This window comes from Camelus bactrianus, chromosome 6 (assembly GCF_048773025.1).
Source record: "Camelus bactrianus isolate YW-2024 breed Bactrian camel chromosome 6, ASM4877302v1, whole genome shotgun sequence".
Lineage (NCBI taxonomy): Eukaryota > Metazoa > Chordata > Mammalia > Artiodactyla > Camelidae > Camelus > Camelus bactrianus.
In genome coordinates, this window is record NC_133544.1 from 31163809 (window position 1) to 31185035 (window position 21227).

Sequence of the window (21227 nt, forward strand, 5' to 3'; positions counted from 1 at the left end):
ATTACATTAGCAAATTTTCTGTAATTCTAGGAAGATGCAAAATAGTAAGTTATAAAGAGATGAACCTGCACTTGTTTGCTAAGCTTAAGTCACCTACAATTGTGCTGACAATCTAACCTGACATCCAGAATTTGATAGCACAGGACTTGCTCTTCAGTTTTTATCACAGTCCCCTCTCTTTTCAGCTGGCTTGGAAGTATAAAATCCAATCTTGTTTGTTTCTTGGCAGTCAGACAGGAACTGCCACCATGGTTTCCTTGATGGTGCCAAGCAGCGCAGAGTCCTTTCACAGAAGGGCTTCCCCTACTTCTTTCAAGGATGAAATTCACCAGCCTTCCCTTTCCCTTGTCTCTGCTTACTCCCCCTCAGTTTTTTGTTTGTTTGTTTATTTTTTGTTTTTTGTCCTGCTCAGTCAAAGAGAAAAGGTATAGATTTCTTGGCACAGGTTAGGTGTAGGTGCAGGTGTAGATGTAGATGAGTGACCTGGCAGAATCTGTGGGAGGTGAGGATGACCTAGACTAAACGTTTCTTTGGTCCTGATTTAACTCCCTGCTGTCCCTCGGTGGCTCTGGAGCATAGCCTGGTCGGCCACTGAAGGTGGTCGTCAGCTACTGTGGCGTCTCCCTGACAGAGAGCCAACACCCTCACCCCTCAGGAGAGTTCGCAATACCCTTCAGAGGGGCAGGCAGGATTCCTCCCAGAGGGGTAACAAAACCTGCTCTTTCTCTCTGTTACTTCAACAATTGACCTGACAACTTTATAGGGTATATTAGCAAGTGGTGGCTACAGGCAACAGGGCCAGCAGATAATCAATAATGTGGCAAGATGTACACTGCAGAAAACCAAGCTGATGTCATCGGAGATTTCTTTGAAAAATAGAACATTTCCAAACACTCATTACTTTATATTGTTATCACAAAAGCTAATTTACTAATTTTATAAATTATTTTCCATGACAAGAAGGGCTGGGGGAACTAAAAGTTCTGGGGAGACCAACCCCATAGCCACGTTTAAATAGCTTTTCTGGAGCAAATGCATTTTTAATTCAATTGTCAGCTCCCTTGAGTTTGTCTAGCCTTAGGATCCAAAGGATACCATTATGTGCTCTGAGGCTTCATTTTTGCAGAGAAGGGAAGGGTGAAGATGCGAGATAATTTCTTGGCAGACAACCCCAAGGCATGCCATCCCTGTTTGGTTGGAGGAATTTTTCAGGGGCATGGTGAAATTGATCTATGGCTTACTTGACTATCTGACTGCCTGCAACCCACACTTTCTATCCTTTAGTTTATAATTATGTTTATTTGATGTGAATACAAAATTCAAACAACCCCTCAAAAACTAAAACTTGGAATAGTACCAAAAAAACCCTAAAAAAGTAGTCTCCTTCCACCCTTGACACAATTTTCTAGTTCTGTTCCCTATAGAGAGCCACCATTAACAGTTTCTTATGTGTCTTTCCAAAGATCCACCAAGCAAATATTAATACATGTGCATTTCTCTCTCTCTGTTTCACAGAACTAATCATATTATACATGTGGTACTGCACTTTGCTTTTTTCATTAAACAATGTTTTGGCCACTGTTCTATCTATCAATCTATCTGATCTCTCGATCTCTTGATTTTATTGATCTATCTACCATTGGCCAAATTTTTGTAATGGCTGCATGGCATTCCATTTTATGAATATACCGTAATTTATCCAGTCAGTTCCCTATTGATGTTTGGGATGTTTTGTCTTTGGGTGAAGTGATTTCTAAGGTGGAGGTGGGGTGTGTGTGCAGAGACTTGGGGCTTTGTTTTGATACTTTGTAGGTACTTGTAGATTGCTGGGAAGATTGAGGGCCATTTGTGGAGGCTGGGTGGGAAAAGGAGAGGGGTTACATCAGAGGACAGATGTCCTGTAGGGGACTAGGTGAAGTCTTGCTACATGGAACGTGATTTCATTCTCTCCTCCACCTCCCCCAGGAAATCTCAGTGAAATTGACATTACAGGCCAGTGCTTTTGGCTGTCATTCATCTACCCAGCAAATATTATTGCATTCTTCCTATGTGCTAGGTGCAGTGAACAAAACAAAAAGTCCCTGCTATCATGGTGTTTACATGCACTGGAGAAAAATTACACTAAAAGCAAATAAATATATAAATATATAGCTTTTCTAAAGACAAATAAAGCAGGGCAGGGCCTGGAGAGCAACAGAGGATATTGGAATTGACTTCCTCGGAGGTGATGCTGTAGGTTCAGGGTGGGCACTGAGGCCCGGGCAGGACCACCGCTTCTGGGTTGCCTAGAATGCCCGTGGTCTCCTGTGTCCTCCCACCCAAGTTCCCACGCTAGCCTGCCTCTGGCTGGGTGTGGCCAGCAGATGCTGCCTCTGTAGCCAGGAATGGAGCGCTGTCTCCTTTCAAAGTCTATGATGGCATTTGTCGGGGAGGGAGAGGGGAAAAGGGAGAGAGAGCTGAAATCGGGAGATGGCAGCCTAGGCGAAAAATGTGGCTATTCTACCATCGGATTAATTCAACATCACTGAATTACTGAAGGGCTTCTCATCATTCACTGTTTAGCAGGGGGCAGGGAAAATTATTCATTATTCAACATGAGATGAAATAAAAAACGCCACACTTTGTAAAACATGCAAGGTTACCTACTATGGTAACTGCTCGCAGAGTTTTAATGTGTCTGCAGCACGGCTAATTAATTTGCTCTCAGCTTCATTGGAATTCCTATTGGAGATGATTGTCTTGGTAACTGAAAGCACCACGGAGAGAGAAAACATCAGAAATGCCATTAGGGGGCTGCTGGCGCAATCTGAGCCTTTTTCAGCCTGTATCCTGGTCTCATCCCCCTCAGACTGGTAGGGTGGGCAGGGTTTTCCAGAAGTTGCCCAGCCCCTGGTGTTACATGTGTTGTGGTTTTGAATCCAGGCTCTGAAGTCAGACCAGTCTGGGATTTCACATTTACTAGCAGTCACGTACTGTGCGACCTCAAGCGTTCAACGTCACGGTTTCTTCACCTGTAAAGTAAGAATAGTTTTAGTACCTACTATACTACATTTTACTATACCTACTATAATTTTAGTACCTCCTATAGCGTCAGAGAGACGCTATAAAGATAATAATAGATGTGTTTGTAAAGCACCTGGTCTATTGGGAACTCTCACTAAATAGAGCTGCTTTCTTTTTTTCATTCTCCTCCTCCTTCATTACCACCACCACCACCATCATTGCCATCATCATCTTTTTTTTTTTCTGCCTATGTGACTAATTTATGTGTTGGGATTTGAGATATTATGTCCAAACTGGGCACACTATGAAGCACAGTATTAGCACAACTGAACCCATCGTCCAAGGCCTTAAGGAAAAAAGAAATTGAGTGACCTGAACCCTGGTTGGTCCAGGCTTTGCTGCTGCCTTGTGATTTGAGCCAATCTCTTCATCTCCCTGGGCTCCACCCTCCTCTTTGGTAGGATAGAGAGATAGGAATTAATGATCAATTAGGGCCCATCCTGCTCAAGGGAGTGGTGTCTAATGGACCACACCTAAGTAAGGTAGGAAGTGTTTGGCAGCAAGTAGCAAAGTAACCAATTAACAGTGACTTAAACAAAAGGCATAGACTTTAAAAAACAATTTCTAAGCAAAGTTGAGCAAACCATATTCAGCAATGTGTAAAAAAGATGATATATTACAATCAGGCTGGAGTAGTTTTCTCTTTGCATCCTCTGAATACAGCTCATTCAATGATCCATGTAACACATGTATATTTTCCTCAACATTGGACATTTCTGGAGAGCACTGGTCTTATGTATCTTTGTACCTCCCAGAGTTTCTAGCTTAGTATTTTGCTAAATAAGTATCTGTTAATTTAAATGAAAAAATCAGAATGAACGCAAAATTCTGGACAATCATCAAAATACCCTGTACCTGACAGCCAGGTATGTCTTGAGTCTATCTACAACCTGTAAATTAGTAGATTGTTGAGACTTCTGTTTTTAGTCTAATGGTTTGCATATATGATTCCTCAGGAGTTCCTTATACATCACAAGAATATTATTAAGCAACAGTTAACCTTATGAACAAAAGAAAAGGCATAAGCATTATTTATTACTTTGCCAGTCTTAATAAACACCTGATGTGCTAATAGCATCTCATGGAGACAGCTGCCATCAGTTAAGTAAAAACATCATTAAGTTGTAATCACAAGCATCCACAGAGGCAGCTACTAGTCTTCTGATTGCTGACAGGCATTAACTAGTTTATGGGTGTCCATTCCAATCGCTTTCGGTTGTACTGTGCTATTTTATGGCTGTCTATTAAACACATCTACATCTACACACATTTTTTGAATGTTATAGCTGAGAGGCACTTTAAGAATGTCTCACCCAGCATTTTTCAAACTGTGGCCCAAAGATCTCTTAGAGGTTTCGGGAAATCTCTTAAGGGACTTTCTGGGTCCTGGAAGGTCAGACAGTTTATGGTTCTACAGGCGAAGCAGGGCATTTTGACACTGCTATTATGATGCAGAATTCATCCTGGCTCAATCATTTTGATGCAGATACTGTATCATGGCAGGCAGGGCTGCACAAAATGATCCTGTGAAATCACAAAAGCACGGGTCCTTATCATCAAGAATGTGTGCAGTGGTTACCCGTCATCCTCACTCTACCCCACCCTTACCCTTGTTGTGGTTCTCATTTTCTGTTTTATCCACTTATCTATTGTTTGAGTTTTCATGCATATTTATTACTTTTACTCAGAAAAAAATATTGAAGATATTTCTTAGAAGTCTGATTAAACTGGGATAGGTTCTTCGGAGCATCAGGCTTATCTCCCCAAACCAGCGTTACACAGGAATGTTACGGAATGAAAATGTATATCATCACACGTTCTGAGAGAGCTGCTAGAGATGTAACTGGCAATTTCCTGTGCAGTCTGGAGCTGAGACCAAGGGGCTAAATATCAGTATGCGCAGAGTCTTCAACTCTGATGGATGGATGAGATAATTTGATTTTTGTTTTTATTTATTTGTTTTTGGGGAGGAGATAATTAGGTTTATTTACCTATTTTTTTGATAGAGGGACTGGGGATTGAATTGAACCCAGGACCTCATGCATGCTAAGCATGTGCTCTACCACTGAGCTGTACCCTCCCTACTGAGAGAATATGAGACATAGACCAGCCAAGGTGCAGGTAAATTCTTAAAGAATTCTTGGGCCTCACCCCATCTCTGAATCTCATCCACCGCCCCTCACACCCTTCAACTTGACCCCACCCCTGCTTCTTCAGCCTGGACCTGGGCTGGTAATGTGGAAAAGCTAAGGTATAGGTTGGGCTTACTGGTTTTCCACGTTCCTTGATGTGTTAGTTCCCTGTGGCTGCTGTAACAAACGGCCACACTCTTGGTGGCTTAAAACAATAGAAATTTATTCTCTCACAGTTCTGGAGGCAATAATTCCAAAATCAAGTTATCAGCAGGGCTGAACTTCCTCCAAAGGCTGTAGGGAGAATCTTTCCTTGTCTCTTCCAGTTTCTGGTGGCTGGAGGTGTTCTTGGCATGTGATGGGGTAACTCCAGTCTCTGCCTCTGTTTTCACGTGGCCTTGTCCTCTGTGCTCATGTCTTCTCTTCTGTCTCTTATAAGAACACTTCCATTGGTAGGGCCCACTCAGGTAATGCAGAATCATCTCATCTCAAAGTCCTTGAGTTAATCAGTAAGGACCCTTTTTCCAAATAAGGCTGCAGTCAGCCTTTTATCATATAACGTAACGTTCACAAGTTCTGGGGATTAGGGTGTGGATATGTCTTTTGGGGGCCACCATTCAATCCCCTACATTCTGTAATTTAAAAAGAAAATTGGTCACTTTTTTTTTAAGTTGAAAGTTTAATTGGTTGTACTTTCTCCTGAGTCAAAATGTTCCTTGGTCAAAACATCTGCCAGTAGCAAAATGTCACTTACGTGACTCTGGGGTCCACCTATACATGAGCCAGAGCCAGTGACGTACTTTGGGCTGTTCTAGGTGAGCTCTGACCAGGATAAAACTCACACAACTAAGCGTAATCGGAAACTCCTACTTCCTGTCTAATAACCTAATTTTTCTGCGAGGAAACGGAGACCCAGAGGTTAAGAGAACACTGCTTATGAGTCCTAAGGGCAGCAAACTGCCCCCCCATCTTCACCAATCACAGTTCTGGGACTGTGGTTCCATCACCTGATTTCACGACTCTTTAGTTTCCTCATTGGCAAAGGAATGAGAATAGTACTTCTACCTCTTAACTTGTTAGGTTGTTATAACAATGCTTTAAAATAGGCATAAAGTTCTCTTTGTGATATTATGATGGTTTTTCAACATGTATTTGAAATTGCCCTTGAAATGTGTTTATGCCTCTACATTAAAAGAGAACAGGAAAAACAGATAATTATGAACTCTGAGCCAGAAGGGATTTTACTGCCCCATTATCGCCTGCAGCTACCTAGGGAGCTATTGAGAACACACACAAAAATTATAATTTAAAGTTTCAGAAGGGGAAGTAAGGAGGCAGCTATGAAGAATAGGACCAGTTTAGAGCAGAGTTGGCAGATTCACAAGCTTAAAGAGGCCAGGCAGGTAATATAAACAAATAAGGCAGGGCAGGAGTAAGAAAAATAGTAGCAGACGTGCAATGGAAAATGTAATTGATCTAATGATTGGGGGGCAATGATAGGGAGCAGTGGGGATAGTAGTGAACTGGAGACTGGGGAGCAGGGTTTGGTTCAGTCTAAAGGAACTGCTAACCTTCAGTTGCCAGCTTGAGAGGCAAGCCCAGGAGGCTAGATCTTCCAAGGAGGAAATCTGGATTTTTACATGAAATAGTCTTGCATCACTAGTTGGTTAGGTTTGCCTATGCTGTGATAACAAACAGCCCTCAAGACCTAAAGGCTTAACAAAAACTTTTCCTCCCACATGTGAAGTTCCCTGGGAGTCTTGGCAACTCTCCAGGGCAGTTTCCCTCCATGCGTTCGTTGACCCAGTGATCCAGGCTCCACCACCTCAACACTAGGTTTCCATGTTCCCAGTGGCCAAATGTCATGGGTTGAATTGCATCCCCTCTAAAAGATGTGTTGGAGGCTTAATCCCCAGTACCTGAGAATGTGACCTTATTTAGAGACAGGGTCTTTACAGAGGTAATCACGTTAAAATGAGGTCAGTAGGTGGGCCCTAAATCAATGTGACTACTTTCCTTCTCAAAAGGGGAAACCATGGACACAGAGAGAGACACGCACCCAGGGAGAACGCCACATGAGGGCTTGGAGTTACGCTGCCGCAAGTCAAGGAACTACCAGCAGTGAGGGGAGAGGCCTGGAACCGATCTGTCCCCAGCACCTTCAGAGGGAGCACGGTCCTGCCAACACCTTGATGTCAAGATTCTTGCCTCCAGAGCTCTGAGACAATAATTTCTGTCACAGCCGCCCTGGGAAACCAGTACACTGAGAAACAGACAGAGCAGGGAACACCCATAGGGAATTTTCCCTGACTTTGCCCCGAAGGCACGTGTCAGTTCTGCTCACAGTCCTTTGGCCAGAAGCAGTCATGTGGCCCCACCTACTACTAATGGGCTGGGAGTCTGCCCAGAAAAGGGTAAGTGGAGGTTGCTGAGCAATCGTAGTATCTACTCTCTCTTCCTGATTTTAGTGTTAGCAGCTATACAGTTTGGGGGGAAAAAAAGAAAAGGAAAGAAAAAAAAAAAGCAAGCAAGACTGAACGAGCCTTCTTTGAATGAGCCAAACCATCCCTCCCTCGGTCTGGTCTCACCAGGGAGTTCCAGACTGGTCCTGTCCTGAGGACAAGCCCAGACACAGCGCTGCTCTGTTCACAGGGTAAGATTTGTTCTCCTGAGGGAACGTGGTTTTCGGTCATGGGCACAGCTGCTGCATGGAGCCTTTGGTGTCAAGTGGAGATCTGAGCTTGGGGAAAGGATTGCAGAACCTGAGAACCAGGGCAACATGGAAGCCTTGGGAAGAGGAGGGTGCACAGACCACTGCTCCCTAACAGTTTTTAGCTGGAGCTGATTTTTTTCCTTTTTATTCTATGCTCCCCTATTCTACCCTCCTTTTCTTCCTTTTCTGAACATAGTCCACTCTCCACAGGAACCAGATCAGTCCCACCTAGTTCATCTGAATTATATGTCAGGGGTTTTGGAGATAATTCTGGGAAGCTGCCCACCATTCATGGCATTATTTCTGTAAACATACAGTCTAAATTTCAAACAACCAGCTTAGAAAATAATTTTTACAAAACAGCTCACTGGTGAATTTGGGACCTTGTGTGTGCACATGTACATATTTACAACCTTGATTTACATTCAACCTAGCAACAGCATTTTAAAATTATTTGTGTGCAATATACTTTACTCATGTGCATATAATTTAAAAATAATATATCTAGATGCTTTCAACCGAATTTCTCTCAGAATATATATCATATTAAGTTGGCTTATGGATCGCACTCAAAATTATTCTTAAAGAACATGCTTGGTTGGTTTCACTGAGCCAAAATTTTTTGAATATTCTAAGAAGCCAGAGAAAGAAGTGAGACAAATTGTACTGTTCATGTACTGTGGCACAAGCTAGAGAAATATAATTGGGCTTCAGGCTGAATTCTGAAGGCACTTGGAGCTCCCTGTGTCAATTGGGCATAATTGTTCCTCAGATCCTGTTGACAGAAAGAGAAATTGGTAGTGATCTGTTTCCCAATGCTGCGGATTCAGAAAGAATATATGGGCTCCAGATCATGGCAGATGGGTGTGTGTAGAAGTCAAGGATTTGTCATTTGCAGGGAGCAGGGAATCCTCCAGTTTGGAGGAGTCCCTGTGAGTCAGTTGCCTTGGGCGATCTGTTCTATGGCTGAAGGCAAGCCATACACTCAGTAGAGGTTTATGGAATGAATAATGAATGTTTCTTAGTGACCTTCCCTGCAAGTGTGCTCACTTTTTCTTTCCCCCTGACCTCTATATGGCCCACTCTTTGGTGACCATGGGAAGGTGCAAGGTCTGCACAGAAAAGGCTAAGGTTCTGCTCCTAAATTCACTTATTCAGCAAATATATATGGAACTTACTAGAAATTGTGCTAAGTCCCAGATGTCTAGCTAACAATAGCCCGACCTGGAAAAATGGGTTAGTCCTGAGAAAGAGGGAGATGTCTGAGCAGACGGGGGTTGGAGAGGTTGGAGCCTGGGCATGCTGATTTTCCTTATTGATTTCAAGAGCGTAATCTGTCCATGCAAAAGATTCTGATACCTGATGCCATTCCGTCCACGTGGACCCTGGGTTGCATCCCCCTACTTCCTTGGGATCTAATGCTATCAGTTTCTTCCACTTGGTTATATTTTCAATCTATGTGTTTATTGGCACATCTCTTCAGCATATAAATGTGCTGAAGTCTCTCAGCTGAACAAAACCAAGTTCTTAATTTGTTTTAGGTTCCTCTGTAGTTTCCTTTCTTTCCTTGTTATTTCCTTCACACAAGTAAATTGAAAGGGTTAGTTTACTCAATGTCCCCCCTGCCTTATCCCCCTTGGTCAGACCCTCCCAGCATAGGTTCTGCCTCTTGTGCTGACCTGGAAATGGTCTGATGGGGGTCACTTGTGATAGCTGCACACTTAGTCCTTTTAAAACCCACATTGTTAATGTTTCAATCGCATTTGGACCCTGCTGACCAGGCCTTTCCTGAAACCCATACCTCCCTTGGCTTTTGTGACCTCAACTGCTCTTAATTGCTCAGTTCCCTTCCTGGGTCTTTTTCTTGGGCACCTTCACAAGCAACTCTTATTCCACCTACTCTTCACATGTTTTTTTTTTTTTCTTAAGGCTTGACTTTTGGCCATTGGCCACCTCTTCATTTCAGTCTACTTTCTTTCCTTGGGTGGTTTCATTCATTCTCATGTCCTTAGCCAGCTCCATCTATGCTGACAATTCCCAGATCTGTATTTTGAGCCTAGATTTCTTCCCAGAGTCAGACCACATACCTACTACATGTTTAATTTCTCCACTGGGGTGTTCCCTCAGGAACCTCAAAACCAACCGTTAAAACATGAACGCTTTGTCTGTCCCCTATGTACTGCTGCCCCTTGTCAGCCTTATACAGAGCAAGGGGCAATTTTATTTAAGCAAAAAATGAGTTTATTTGGGAATGGTAGAGGAATTGCAATTTGGGGCAAACAAATGATGGTGAATCACAGGTAAGTCTGGAGAAAAATGAGGAGAACATTCTTTTATAGAGGAACGGAGGAAGTTGGGGGGGTTGTTTTGAGCAAAAGTTCATTGGAGGAAAATGAGAGTTTGAAGTGGTGGCAGCTTCTCATTGGCTGCAGATGAGGGCAGTTTGCTGCTGCGACAGAGAAACCCTTCCTTCTTCCTACTGCACAGGGGCTCGTGCCTGAGAGCCCTCCCTTCGTGGCTTCCCGATTCCAATTTAGACTTAGATTTCCTTAACGCATTTTCACAGCCTGCACCTCAGTACCTGGGATGATTATTCCCTACCTAGTTGCCTAAGTCATAGCCATGGTGTATCACCACCACGTCTCATTAATCCCATCAACTTTTAATTTTTCAGATGCTTCCCTTTTTGTTCACCCCCTATTCCCATTAACTCCGTGCAAGCCTCACAGTTTTTTGCTTGGATTGCTGCTGCTGCTGCTTTTGCGTCTCTGGCTTGCCTGCAACCAAGCTTGTCCACTCTCATGGACAGAATTATATCCACGACTCCCCACCAAATGTGTGTATAGAAACCCTAACTCCCACCCATCACCTCGATGTGACTATATTTGGAAATGGGGGCCTTTAAGGAGGTAATTAAAATTAAATGAGTTCATAAGGGTGGGGCCCTAATCCCCACCCAATACACCTGGTGTCCGCATAAGAAAAGGAAGAGACACCAGTGGTATACAGACCACGGAGAAAATACCATGTGAGGACACAGCAAGCAGGTGGCCATCTGCACGACAAGGAGAGAAGCCTCAGGACAAACCAAACCTGACTCCACCTTGATCTTGGACATCCAGCCTACAGGACTGTGAGAAAACAAATTTCTGTTGTTTAAGCCACCCGGTTTGTGGTATTTTGTTACAGTAGCCTGAGCAGACTAAGACAGCATCTTAAGTAGAGTCTTTCAAAAGCAAATTTGATCAAGTCAGTGTCCTGCTTGAACTCTTCTTTGTGTGGAAGATCATTCTGCATCTGCCCATTCCCCTCCCTCAGCGCTCTGGACTTGCTAAATGATAGACTGTACCTTTGTAAGTGTTCTTTCCTTAGCTGGGTTGTTCTCCTTCGTCCAGGCCATCCCCTTCCCTGATAACTTCCATTTGCCGTTTGGGACCTGACTCTTGCCTCCCTGGTCGGCAGGGTGCTGTCCTAGGGCTTCCATAGACCTCAGCTGGCTCCTCTGCAGACTGTGAACTCTTGAAGACAGGACTGAGACCTTATTCATTTTCCTATTCACAGCATCTGTGTAAGTTTGGAACATAGTAGGTATTCAAAAATGATCTTGGATGAATGAACAAAGAGGAAAACTATTCTCAGGAATCAAAAGAAACTTTGACAAATCACCATGTTACCCCAGTGGAAAAAAAAAAAACAACAAAGAGAGTAGCTTTTTTGGGGGTCTACTTTACATTATGATCTGTTGGACCTACACCTGCTTGTGGCCCAAAGAACGTTATCACTATTGTCATCAAATAGCAGTTTTCACTTATTGAGACAATATTATATAACTGAAGTATGCCATGGGTTATACACAAAGCATCTCATTTAATCCTCCCACTCTACAAAGTAAATATTTGCTATTATTGCCACTTTACAGATGAAGAAACTGAGGCTTAGAGAAGTTAAATAACTTACCTCAGATTGTAAGTGATAAAGCTGGAATTCAAACTCATCTAATATTCTATTTGCTCCCCTACGTTTGCTAGTTTTCACGCTGTTATTTCTAGTCTGGCTGAGGCTATGTGACTTTCTGAGTGAGTCATGAGCAGAAGTGACTTGTATCAGTTCTGGGCTCAGGCTTGGTTGTCTAGCATCTCTTTCCCTCCTAAAGTGAGCCCAGAAGCCCCATCTTGAAATGGTAGAGTGTCCAACAGCCCAGAGCCCTGAGTGACACGGGGGAGCAGAACCCCCACTGGCCTGCAAGGCATACGCAGTGTGAGCAAGCAACAAACTCCTGTAGTTTAAAAGCCACCAAGATGTTGAGATTGTTGTCACTCTAGCATGTTCGATTCTGTATGGACTGTTAACCACCCTCCCTCCGCACAGGGCAGCTCTGGGTCCACTGCAGCAGGCCCCCTCCCTTGTATAAAGCGAACGTACAAAGCAGAAGGGAGACCTTGTACTTCTCAGCAACTGATCATCTTTCTCAACATAGGGTAAGACTGCTGGATGCCAACTGCTCAACCAGGTCTTATTGGGTTACTAAGTGCATATGAAGTATTATCTTCTGGAAGACTTTAAATGTCCAAGTTAGAGAAACAAGGAGGGTAAAACTGTAATCAACAAAAATACATACAAATATAGGCAGTAATTATGTGAACTCATTGTGGAGGTGGTTAGCCGCCAAATGATACTAATTATGATAAATTAATGATATTAATCAGGGATGAGGGATATAAACCTTGAACTGTCATTTCAAAGTTGGAGGAGTTTACTGCAGGGTATTTCAGTCTCATGATTATTAATATTTTGGGCCAAATAATTCTGTGTTGTGGGGGCTGCCCAGTATGTTGCAGGACATTTAAGATGTTAGCAGCAGGGTGGGGAGTATAGCTCAGTGGTAGGGCTCATGCTTGGCTCTATCTCCAGAGCCTCCTTTAAGGGAAAAAAAAATAGAAAAAAAAAAAGAGATGTTAGCAGCATTTCTAGCTTCTATTTACTAGCTGCCAAAAGCATCACTACCCAACTCCAGCATGACAACCAACCATGTCCCTAGACATTGTCATAAGTCCCCTAGGGGCCAAAATCATCCCCAGTTAAGAAGCACTGGTGTATTGAATGTGGCTGTGGATGACCTTCTCTCTTATACATCTCTGCTAGGAGCCAGACAAGCATCCTTTGGGGAAAGTGACACTGGCTTACACAGCAGATTTAAGGAGTACCAGGAATGTGGTGCTCACAGATCTCTCTCCTCCCTGAAGGATACCCTCCCTGGAGACCTTGACTGGGGATTCCTTGCTGTGGGTTAAAGCAGAGGGGCTCTGCTTTCCCTCTTGTTGGGAAGGATTACACAGTAGGTGCTGGCCAGGTATTTATATTGTGACAAAGGGAGGAGCTGAGAATAAATCTGAGCTAAGAGGGAGAACGTAGCCAGACACTTGGCACTAAGGGAGCAGCAGGGCCAAGGAGGCAGAGCTGATAGCAGGAATGGACGGGGGACTCTAGCCCAGGCTGAGAGCCTGCGTGTTTTCACGGACAGGGAGGGGAGGAGGAGAATTTTGCAGTGCTTAAGGAGAGCATGCACAGCTGAGTCACTCGCAAGCTTAGGAGAACTGGGCTCTGGGATAAGGGGATAAAGAAAAGCCAAAGGAGAAACAGTCCTCAGGGCTCTGGCACGCGTGCAGGGCCTGCTGGTCTGGCTGTGGCCTCTTCCATGGCTCACCTCGCTGCACTCCCTCCACGCTGGGGGTGGGTCAGCCACCCTGGCCTTAGAACACTTGTTGAAATGCTCTGTGTTTCTTCCTGCTTTTCCACACCATGATCTGCCTGCGTGGAGCCCCTCGCCCTTCCCCACCCAGTTCTTATCTACCCGCCTCTTCTCAGTTAACCATTATTCAAGCTTCACACCTTAGCTCCATCTGTTATTTCCTCTGGGAGGCTCCGTAGCATCCTGCTCTTCATAGCACATTTCTTAGGTATAATTGGATGTTGATTTGTGAGATTACTTTATTACTGATGATCTCCCTCCCAAACTTAAGGAGCTAGTGAAAGTATCAAGGTAGCAAACGTAGAAAGTGTGTCAGTTTGGCCTCATCACGGTCTCTGCAGAACCTGATTTCAGGCCTGAAATGTAGTATGTGCTCAATAAATGATTTTTGAATGAATTTCTTTTTTTTAATTTTGTTTTTTTATTGAAGTGTATTTTTTTTTTAAACTTTTGAATGAATTTCTAAGGACCAGGCTTTCCCTACTTCATAATCATGCCTAGCTGGGTAGGGGCAGGATCCAGAGTGGTAGAAAAAAAATGGGAGGAGGGGTAAAGGGAAAAAGAATCACTACAAAAGACACAGACTCATCACGCTGAGCCTTACCTTTGTTATTCAGAAATCTTTGTTCTCCTTTTTCAAATTCTAGGCCACAAAAAAGTAGCATTCTTTGCCTCTATAATCAAAGTTACCCTAGAAAGATGCTAATAATTAGGTCATGGACTGTCTTGGCCAGATGCCTGTTCTTGCTTCATTTAGAGTCAAACCCTATTGACCAAGCGAGCCCTTGGTGTGTGGGCTCAATGGATTTAATGTTGGTTGGGCAGGATGCAGTTTCTGCTTCCTGGTTTACTTCCAGAGCTGGAACAATGGTATAGAAGCAACCCCAGGCCCTCTTAGACTGCTCAGAGGGGCTGGGTATCCCTGAACATTTCACATGGTAATGATCTCCAAGGGTGGCTGAACAGGTATTCACTGTATCACTGTAGTTGGACAGACTGTGTTAAGAGTTCGTTGGCAACACTGAAGTTGCCATGTGGGCACGTGGCAATCCCTTTCTCCACTTTACATGATCTGGACCATGAAAGTCACCTCTGAATTTAGTTCCTTCTAGATGTGCCCTTGTTTAGGGGATTAGTAAGTAATAAAAAATAAATGTAAAAATAATCTTCTGTGAGCGATTTTGAATCAAGTCAGCCTTCATAAGGATCAAGGTTGAGACTTAATTTTTTTTAAAGTGCTGACTACGTGCCCAGCATAGAGCCAGGGGCTGAGGTTACAGTGTTGCACAAGACTGACATGGAGTTTATAGACTAGGTTTCTGAAGAGAAATGCCTGGGAAAATGTCTGAGAAAATGGGAGGAAGCTGAGAGGGGCTGGCAGAGCCATTAGATCATGATGCGAACCTGAAAGGAAGGTTACACGGGAGCACCCGAGACAGCTGAGCAGGCAAAGGGAAGTTCTAAGAAAGTTTGGCAAAGATCTGGGGGAGTCCTTGAGCCTATGCCCCCCATTAAAGGAGTCCCATTTCTCCCAGTAAAGAGCCTGCCTTAGACTCCTTGCTGTGCTCAGTCATTACCTGGGAGCAGCTTGTGGGAAGAGTGACCTGGGTACCACAGCAGTGATGAATTTCAACAGATGTCAGGCGGCAGCAGCTTGGGGCCCTTGAGCAGTGGCATTCTGCAATTGGAAGTCTGTGAGGCCCATTCTCATGGCCACCCCAGGCTGTGATTCTTTCAGAAGTTGGTTTGGAAAACCTGCCTCCTCTGTGCAACAGATGGGAAGGCTTTCAAGATTCCACCCGAGGAAACATTTGGCAGGCCAGGTCCTAGCCTTACTATACTGTCATTTCTTTCCGGAATACTGGCTGTCTTCTGTATGGATGAAGTCGTAGAAGAGATGATATTTGGGGAATGGCGTGCATTTTGTTCTTTTGTGTCTGAAGTAAGCAAGTTTTACAAACCCCAAAAGATACATGAGGCCTAGTGATAGACCCAAGATTTGAACTGGAACATACTAGAAAGTCAAGTCCATAAAGTACTTATGTTTATCTCTTAGTCCTTTCTGTTTCTTCTTTTGCTCTGTCCTCTCTCATGACCAACCATTTTTCTCCTTAGATTGCAAGAACTTCCCAACATGGATTGGCTGTTTCAACCTTCACCCCACCCTCTTTCTAGTTTGATATGTTAGGAAGCTATAAAAACTACATGACCCAGATTCATGGATGCAATATTTGTCCTGCCAATTAGGTGTACTCGGGCTGAGGTTCAGGAGAAAGGAGGCAGGTGCCACTTTTCTCTAGCTGTTGTTGCTGGCAAGTGGGTCATGACACAAGTGTTGGGAGAGTTGTGGTAGTGGGACCAGGATCCCTGTGTCTTCACCAGATTTGTGGGTATGAAGGATAATTGTGACCAGGACTGAAGCAGCAGCTTCCTGACCTGGGGCTTGTCACGGTGGGGTGACCTTGAAATGTATGCTTGAGCAGCTCTCAGACTGAGTGATGCTCATCCAGCTCTGCTGGCATCTACGTAAGCCCCTGTGACCCCACATGAAGCTCTCTGCCTGAACCATTTGGAGTAGTTCTCTGTTTTCTGTCCCCAACCTTGGTTAGATGGTAACTAAACTCTCCCAAAAGAAAGATTCTTGTTGTTCAACTCATTTGTTAATTTGTTTGTTCATTCATTCATTCAACAAATATCTATCTGTTCAATTACCGACTGTTGGCCTTGTGCCAAGCACTTTGAGGCACTGCTGATTCTCTGGTGAAGACGTGTATTCTTTTTTAATGAAAAATTATATATTTATACATAATGCATGGCTGGGCTTCATGTATCTACCCATGTCTTTCTCTGCTTCATGTCTTTAAATCATATCTTCTCTGTCTCATTTCTCTCTCTGGGCTCCCTCAGGATCTCTTTTGTCCCTCTGTCTGTCCCTCTGTCTGTCATTCATTCTCTACCTGTCCATTTTAGCTCCCAAATAGAGTCCCTGGGTTAGAACGCTTGGCCTCCATATTTCTGGTTCCATGTTCAGGTTGAAGGGACAGATGATTTTACCTTCTCTCTTGGTTCTGCCTTTGGATAGGAGCATTAAGGAACTCTTAACTTACCTCTTAGTTATTAGTGAAAATGCTCCTTTGCTAGCATGTAAGAGTTTTTACTTCCCTTCCTTGTCATTGTCAGGTTCTGGCTCTCAGAAAACTCAGCCCAGCGAAGCCATTCTTCCTTCTTCTTTCTCGGGCTGGCTCTAGAGGGAAGTGGCGGCTTTGCAGATATGCCAGACACAAAAGGCTTCGCGTGCAGTTATACTATGGAATGTGGAAATCCCTGCCAGATTAAAAAAATATATATATATATTATTGACCTGGGTACAAATTGAAAGAGAAATGAAAAATTCTAAATGGATCTTGTTCCCAGTTAATATTCTTTTGTGCTGTGATCACATGGTGATTGTGAGTCTCTTTGTTGGAATGTCCCTTAAAAAGTTCATCTTTAGAAAAAGAAAAAAATCCCATCTTACTTTCTTATTTTTTTAAAGGCAATTTTAGCTTTTGAAAAGACTTACATTTTCTTTTGAACTGGAAGGGGGAAACCAGTGAAATTGTGGGTCTATTTTACTCTTTATCTTCATTTTCCTTGATTGTCAGATTCCATCCCAATCTTTGCTTGTCTCCCAGGACTCTCTAGTAGATGGTTGCCTTCCAAACTTTCTCAATCTCCTTCCTGAAATTTCAGCGGTAAAGATGCAGGATACTGTTTTATATTTTGTGGTAAACACCTTAACCTTTTCAAAGAATGTAATAATCACAGATGAATTGTGTAACTCAAGATCTCATTTTCTCTCCACTTAATGAAAACTTACATCAGTGGAGTTAGGTGGCTTCTTCCAAATAAATTGGAAGAAAATTTTGTCTTGGCCCTTGGGCTAGAAGGGCCCTTTCCCATCCCACGTGGAATGACTGCTGAAAAGTTAATCGGATCTGAGACTGAATTAGTCAGCAAGTTACCGAGTTCAAGGGAAATAAAAGTCCCATTGTACTTTGTGAAAGTGAGCTTGGGGTTAAACTTGGGAGCTGAAATTTTTGAAAATTGCTTACAAACTGGAATTTATAGAGGAAGACAATTGGGGTGGTGAGGCAGCTGAAACATATGTTATATAAGAAGTGGTGAAGTAACTAGGTTGGAACAAAAAAAAAGGGTCTGGATTGAGTAAAAGAAGAGAGGCGAATAAAGCCAATGCTATATTTCTCTCGGTGTGGAATTAACCTTTTATTTCAGAACTCAGGACACTGAGATATAACAGTAACATGAAAAGTTCTTTTTTGAATATTTCATACTTATGCTTAGTGCTTTATAGTTACATGTATGTTTGTTTGCATCACAATAACTTTAGAGGGTGGCATTATTATTCCCATTTAACAGGTGAGAAAACTGAGCCCCAGAGAAGTTAAGAATCTAGCCCAAAATCAGGCCAGGGCAGAATTAAAACTCAGGTCCCAGTGACTCCAAGAACAATGTCCTAAAAGGCAGTGCACGTATGTCTCAAAAAGAAGTGGTGAGCAAACAACCACTTGGATGGGGAGAGAAACAAACACCCTTCGTTTTATGCGTGGCTGTGTCTTTGTACTTTCCCTCTTGAGAGGGTGAGAAACTGCATTACCTCTTATTTCCACGCATTAGCAAGGTGAATGCATCCCACTCAGCTCAATTTAAAGAGCAAATGCCGTGGCACGGGTTCAGTGGAAATTTTCTCCCTTGTATTCCAGTCTGTGACTGATGTGACAAGAACAGAATTGTCAGAGGGCTCCTAATTAAATAGTCCAGAGCTTCATTAGAAAGATGTGGCTGAAGGCGGGACTCACCAGGCAAGTGCTGACATCATCGTTGACATTAATTGGTGCCTTGGCTGGCAGCCTTGGCACAACAAGGGACGGGACTCTGAGGGGAGGGCAGGGCTCCCAGGCTTGCTGAAACCACTTTTGAGGCAGACTCAGGACTGTCACTGGTGGTCAGGGATGGAATTCCCACGGGCTGCAGGATTAAGCTTGTCACTTTGGCTTTGTCTTCTTCAGAGAGTCAGTGGCCTTCTAGACCCAGGGCACTTCTATAGTGGCTGACAAGCATACACACACACACACACACACACACACACGTGCGTGCCCTCAGAGATCTTGGAGGAACATGACAGTAGAGTGGTGGGTCTCTCCATTATAAACACAGAACCAACCTATTAAGCTTCCTCCTTTGGGGATGTGAGAAGTATTCAGGAGACAAGGCCACCCAGGAGGCTTCCTGTATGAAAATAAAAATGAATTTCTGCCTTTGTACCTTAATAGCCAGAGCAGGTGAGAAGACGTGGGTCCCCACCTGTTTAGTCCCAGTGGCCATAGCAAAGCTCTCACTGTACTGGGGGTGAGGGTGCCTTCCTGACTAAGGGACTCAGGGGCTGACCCTTTATTTCATGCCCAGGACCCTGAGAATAGAAAATACTACCACAAACAACAGATCTTCCAAACAGATCAAGAAATCTGTTAAAGATCAGAATTCTGGGTCTACTCACTGATTTGTCTTTATACATTGCTCTCTGAGATCCTGTATGAGGAAAAACAGTATTTTGATCTCACAAAATACAGTTACTATTTTCTCAATTTTGGAGACGATGAAGCTGAGATTTAGAGAAGATGAGGGCTTATGCAAGCTCTTAAAACTGGTAAAAGGCAGAGCAGTGACATGTTTCATCCTTTTGACCCTGTGTTTAATATTTGTTCTACTGTGACTTCACAACAACATTTCTTCTCTTTTCGCACTTGTTTTGCTGAGACTTCACCATGGTACACTACACACACTTTCATCATTTCCTTCCTTGTTGCCAAGTAATTTTGGTCAAGTTCCCATATGTGCTTTATATGTTTGATATCATACACACACCCTATACAAACACAAGATAATTGAAAAAAACCATTAAACATTGGGTAACCTCATCCCCAGATGTCACACCACCTGACTTCCAGCAGAGAGACTTCAAAAAACTTTGTGTTTTTACTACCTTCCAGTGACTGTGTGTCAATGAAGGGAGGCTTTGTAGCTGTCATTTCAACCATCAACCTACAAAGGGTCCAGAATGGATTAGATTTCAGGATAGAAAAGTGTCCTGTGGAATGAGGGGTACATACTGAACATGCATAAGATTATAGGAATACTGCAATAGTTCCTTTACAAATTGGTTTTGACCAATCATCCATCTCTAAACTAATTACTGAGTAATACCTTTTTGAAACTTTCATGTTCTGTATCTCACACTCACACCTGCCTCCCAATCCCAGTAGAATTCCATCAAAGGAGAGGAAGTGTTTTGGTTACTTCTTTATTTATTTGTTGGCACTTGAAGCAATATATTAAAAGTTTGGAATCATAAGCAGTAGTAAAAACTTTTATTGTTATGAAGCTTTTTTTTCTCTGAGCTTAGTAAGTTGTTATGTTCCTGAAGAGGACATCCCCACTCTCCCTAAATCTAGTCTGGGTCATTTGAATTCCGGAGTGCCATGCGTTCTGGCTTCCTAATTGGCTGCAGGCAGCCTGACTGTTTCCTTGAGTACTTACAGACAGTCTTATGTCCTGACTGTCTTGCCTTTGAGTCACAGGGGCAGCTGGCCCTGTCATGGTTCCTCCTGAAACATGCCGACCTGTTGAGCTGGACTCTTCCTCCCCGCTGGTTGGCTCCGGGTGTGATCTCATCCCCAGGGGCCTGCCTGAGGGCGGGCTTCCTCAGCTTTGGACTTGGCTGTCTCAGTACATGAGCACCAAGGGGGTGAGTTTCCTCTATCTTCTGACTCAGAGAAGCATCATCAAGTGAATCTGCTTTGAGAACGGAAAGGATTCACTCAGTGAGTTCACTGACATTTAACACCTTGTCCCCAGTGGCCTCTGAACTCTACCTTCTCCTTGTTTTATTCCCAAGGAAACACCATCTTTGTGTCCTAGGTTAAAGCGACTGCTTCTCTAAATGGGATGTTGGGCTTACTTTTCAGGATGTGCAGTGGCTTTGACTTTCAGGAGTGCCACCTTGGATGGGTACATCTTTCCCTAACCTTCCTGGGACCCAATGTCCAGCACAGATGGCTGAAGAAATAGCTCTGAGCTTCTGCTTTCAATGTGGACATAGAAGGGCAATCATAAATGGGAATTTCTACCTCAGGGAAAGAAAAGGAAAATACATTCTGTTTTTAAAGGAATGATAACATGCCTTATTGTTTAAATAGCAATTAAATTACTTGAGTTTTTTGGGGAGGGGGCTCAAACAATAATTGTGTTTATTCATTTATTCAACAGATATTTAATATGCTCCTCTATTTCTTTAATAATAATAACAAAATTTTATAAAGCCCTTATTTTGTGCCAGGACTGTGGTAAGTATCGTACAAGCAGTATCTTATTTGAGCCTCTCAAAAAGTCTATGAAAAAGTTATTATTACCAATCTCATTTAATAAATAAGGAAAGAGAACCTTAAGAGGGTAAAGAAAATTAAGAGCAGAGAGCTAGTGAGTGTTATGGGGGCTATTAAGAAGAGACAAG

General features: G+C 43.3%; 1 long non-coding RNA gene across 2 annotated transcripts in view; it reads left to right on the forward strand.

The window, feature by feature from the left end:
* The first annotated feature begins 7261 nt into the window (after positions 1–7261).
* Positions 7262–21227, forward strand: part of LOC123618848 (uncharacterized) — a 282431-nt gene continuing 268465 nt past the window's right edge. Inside the window, exon 1 of one of the 2 annotated variants that reach the window (XR_012507488.1) lies at positions 7262–7848. This is a non-coding gene — a long non-coding RNA (uncharacterized LOC123618848). The remainder of the gene's footprint in view (positions 7849–21227) is intronic. The other variant, XR_012507489.1, reaches the window with a different exon arrangement.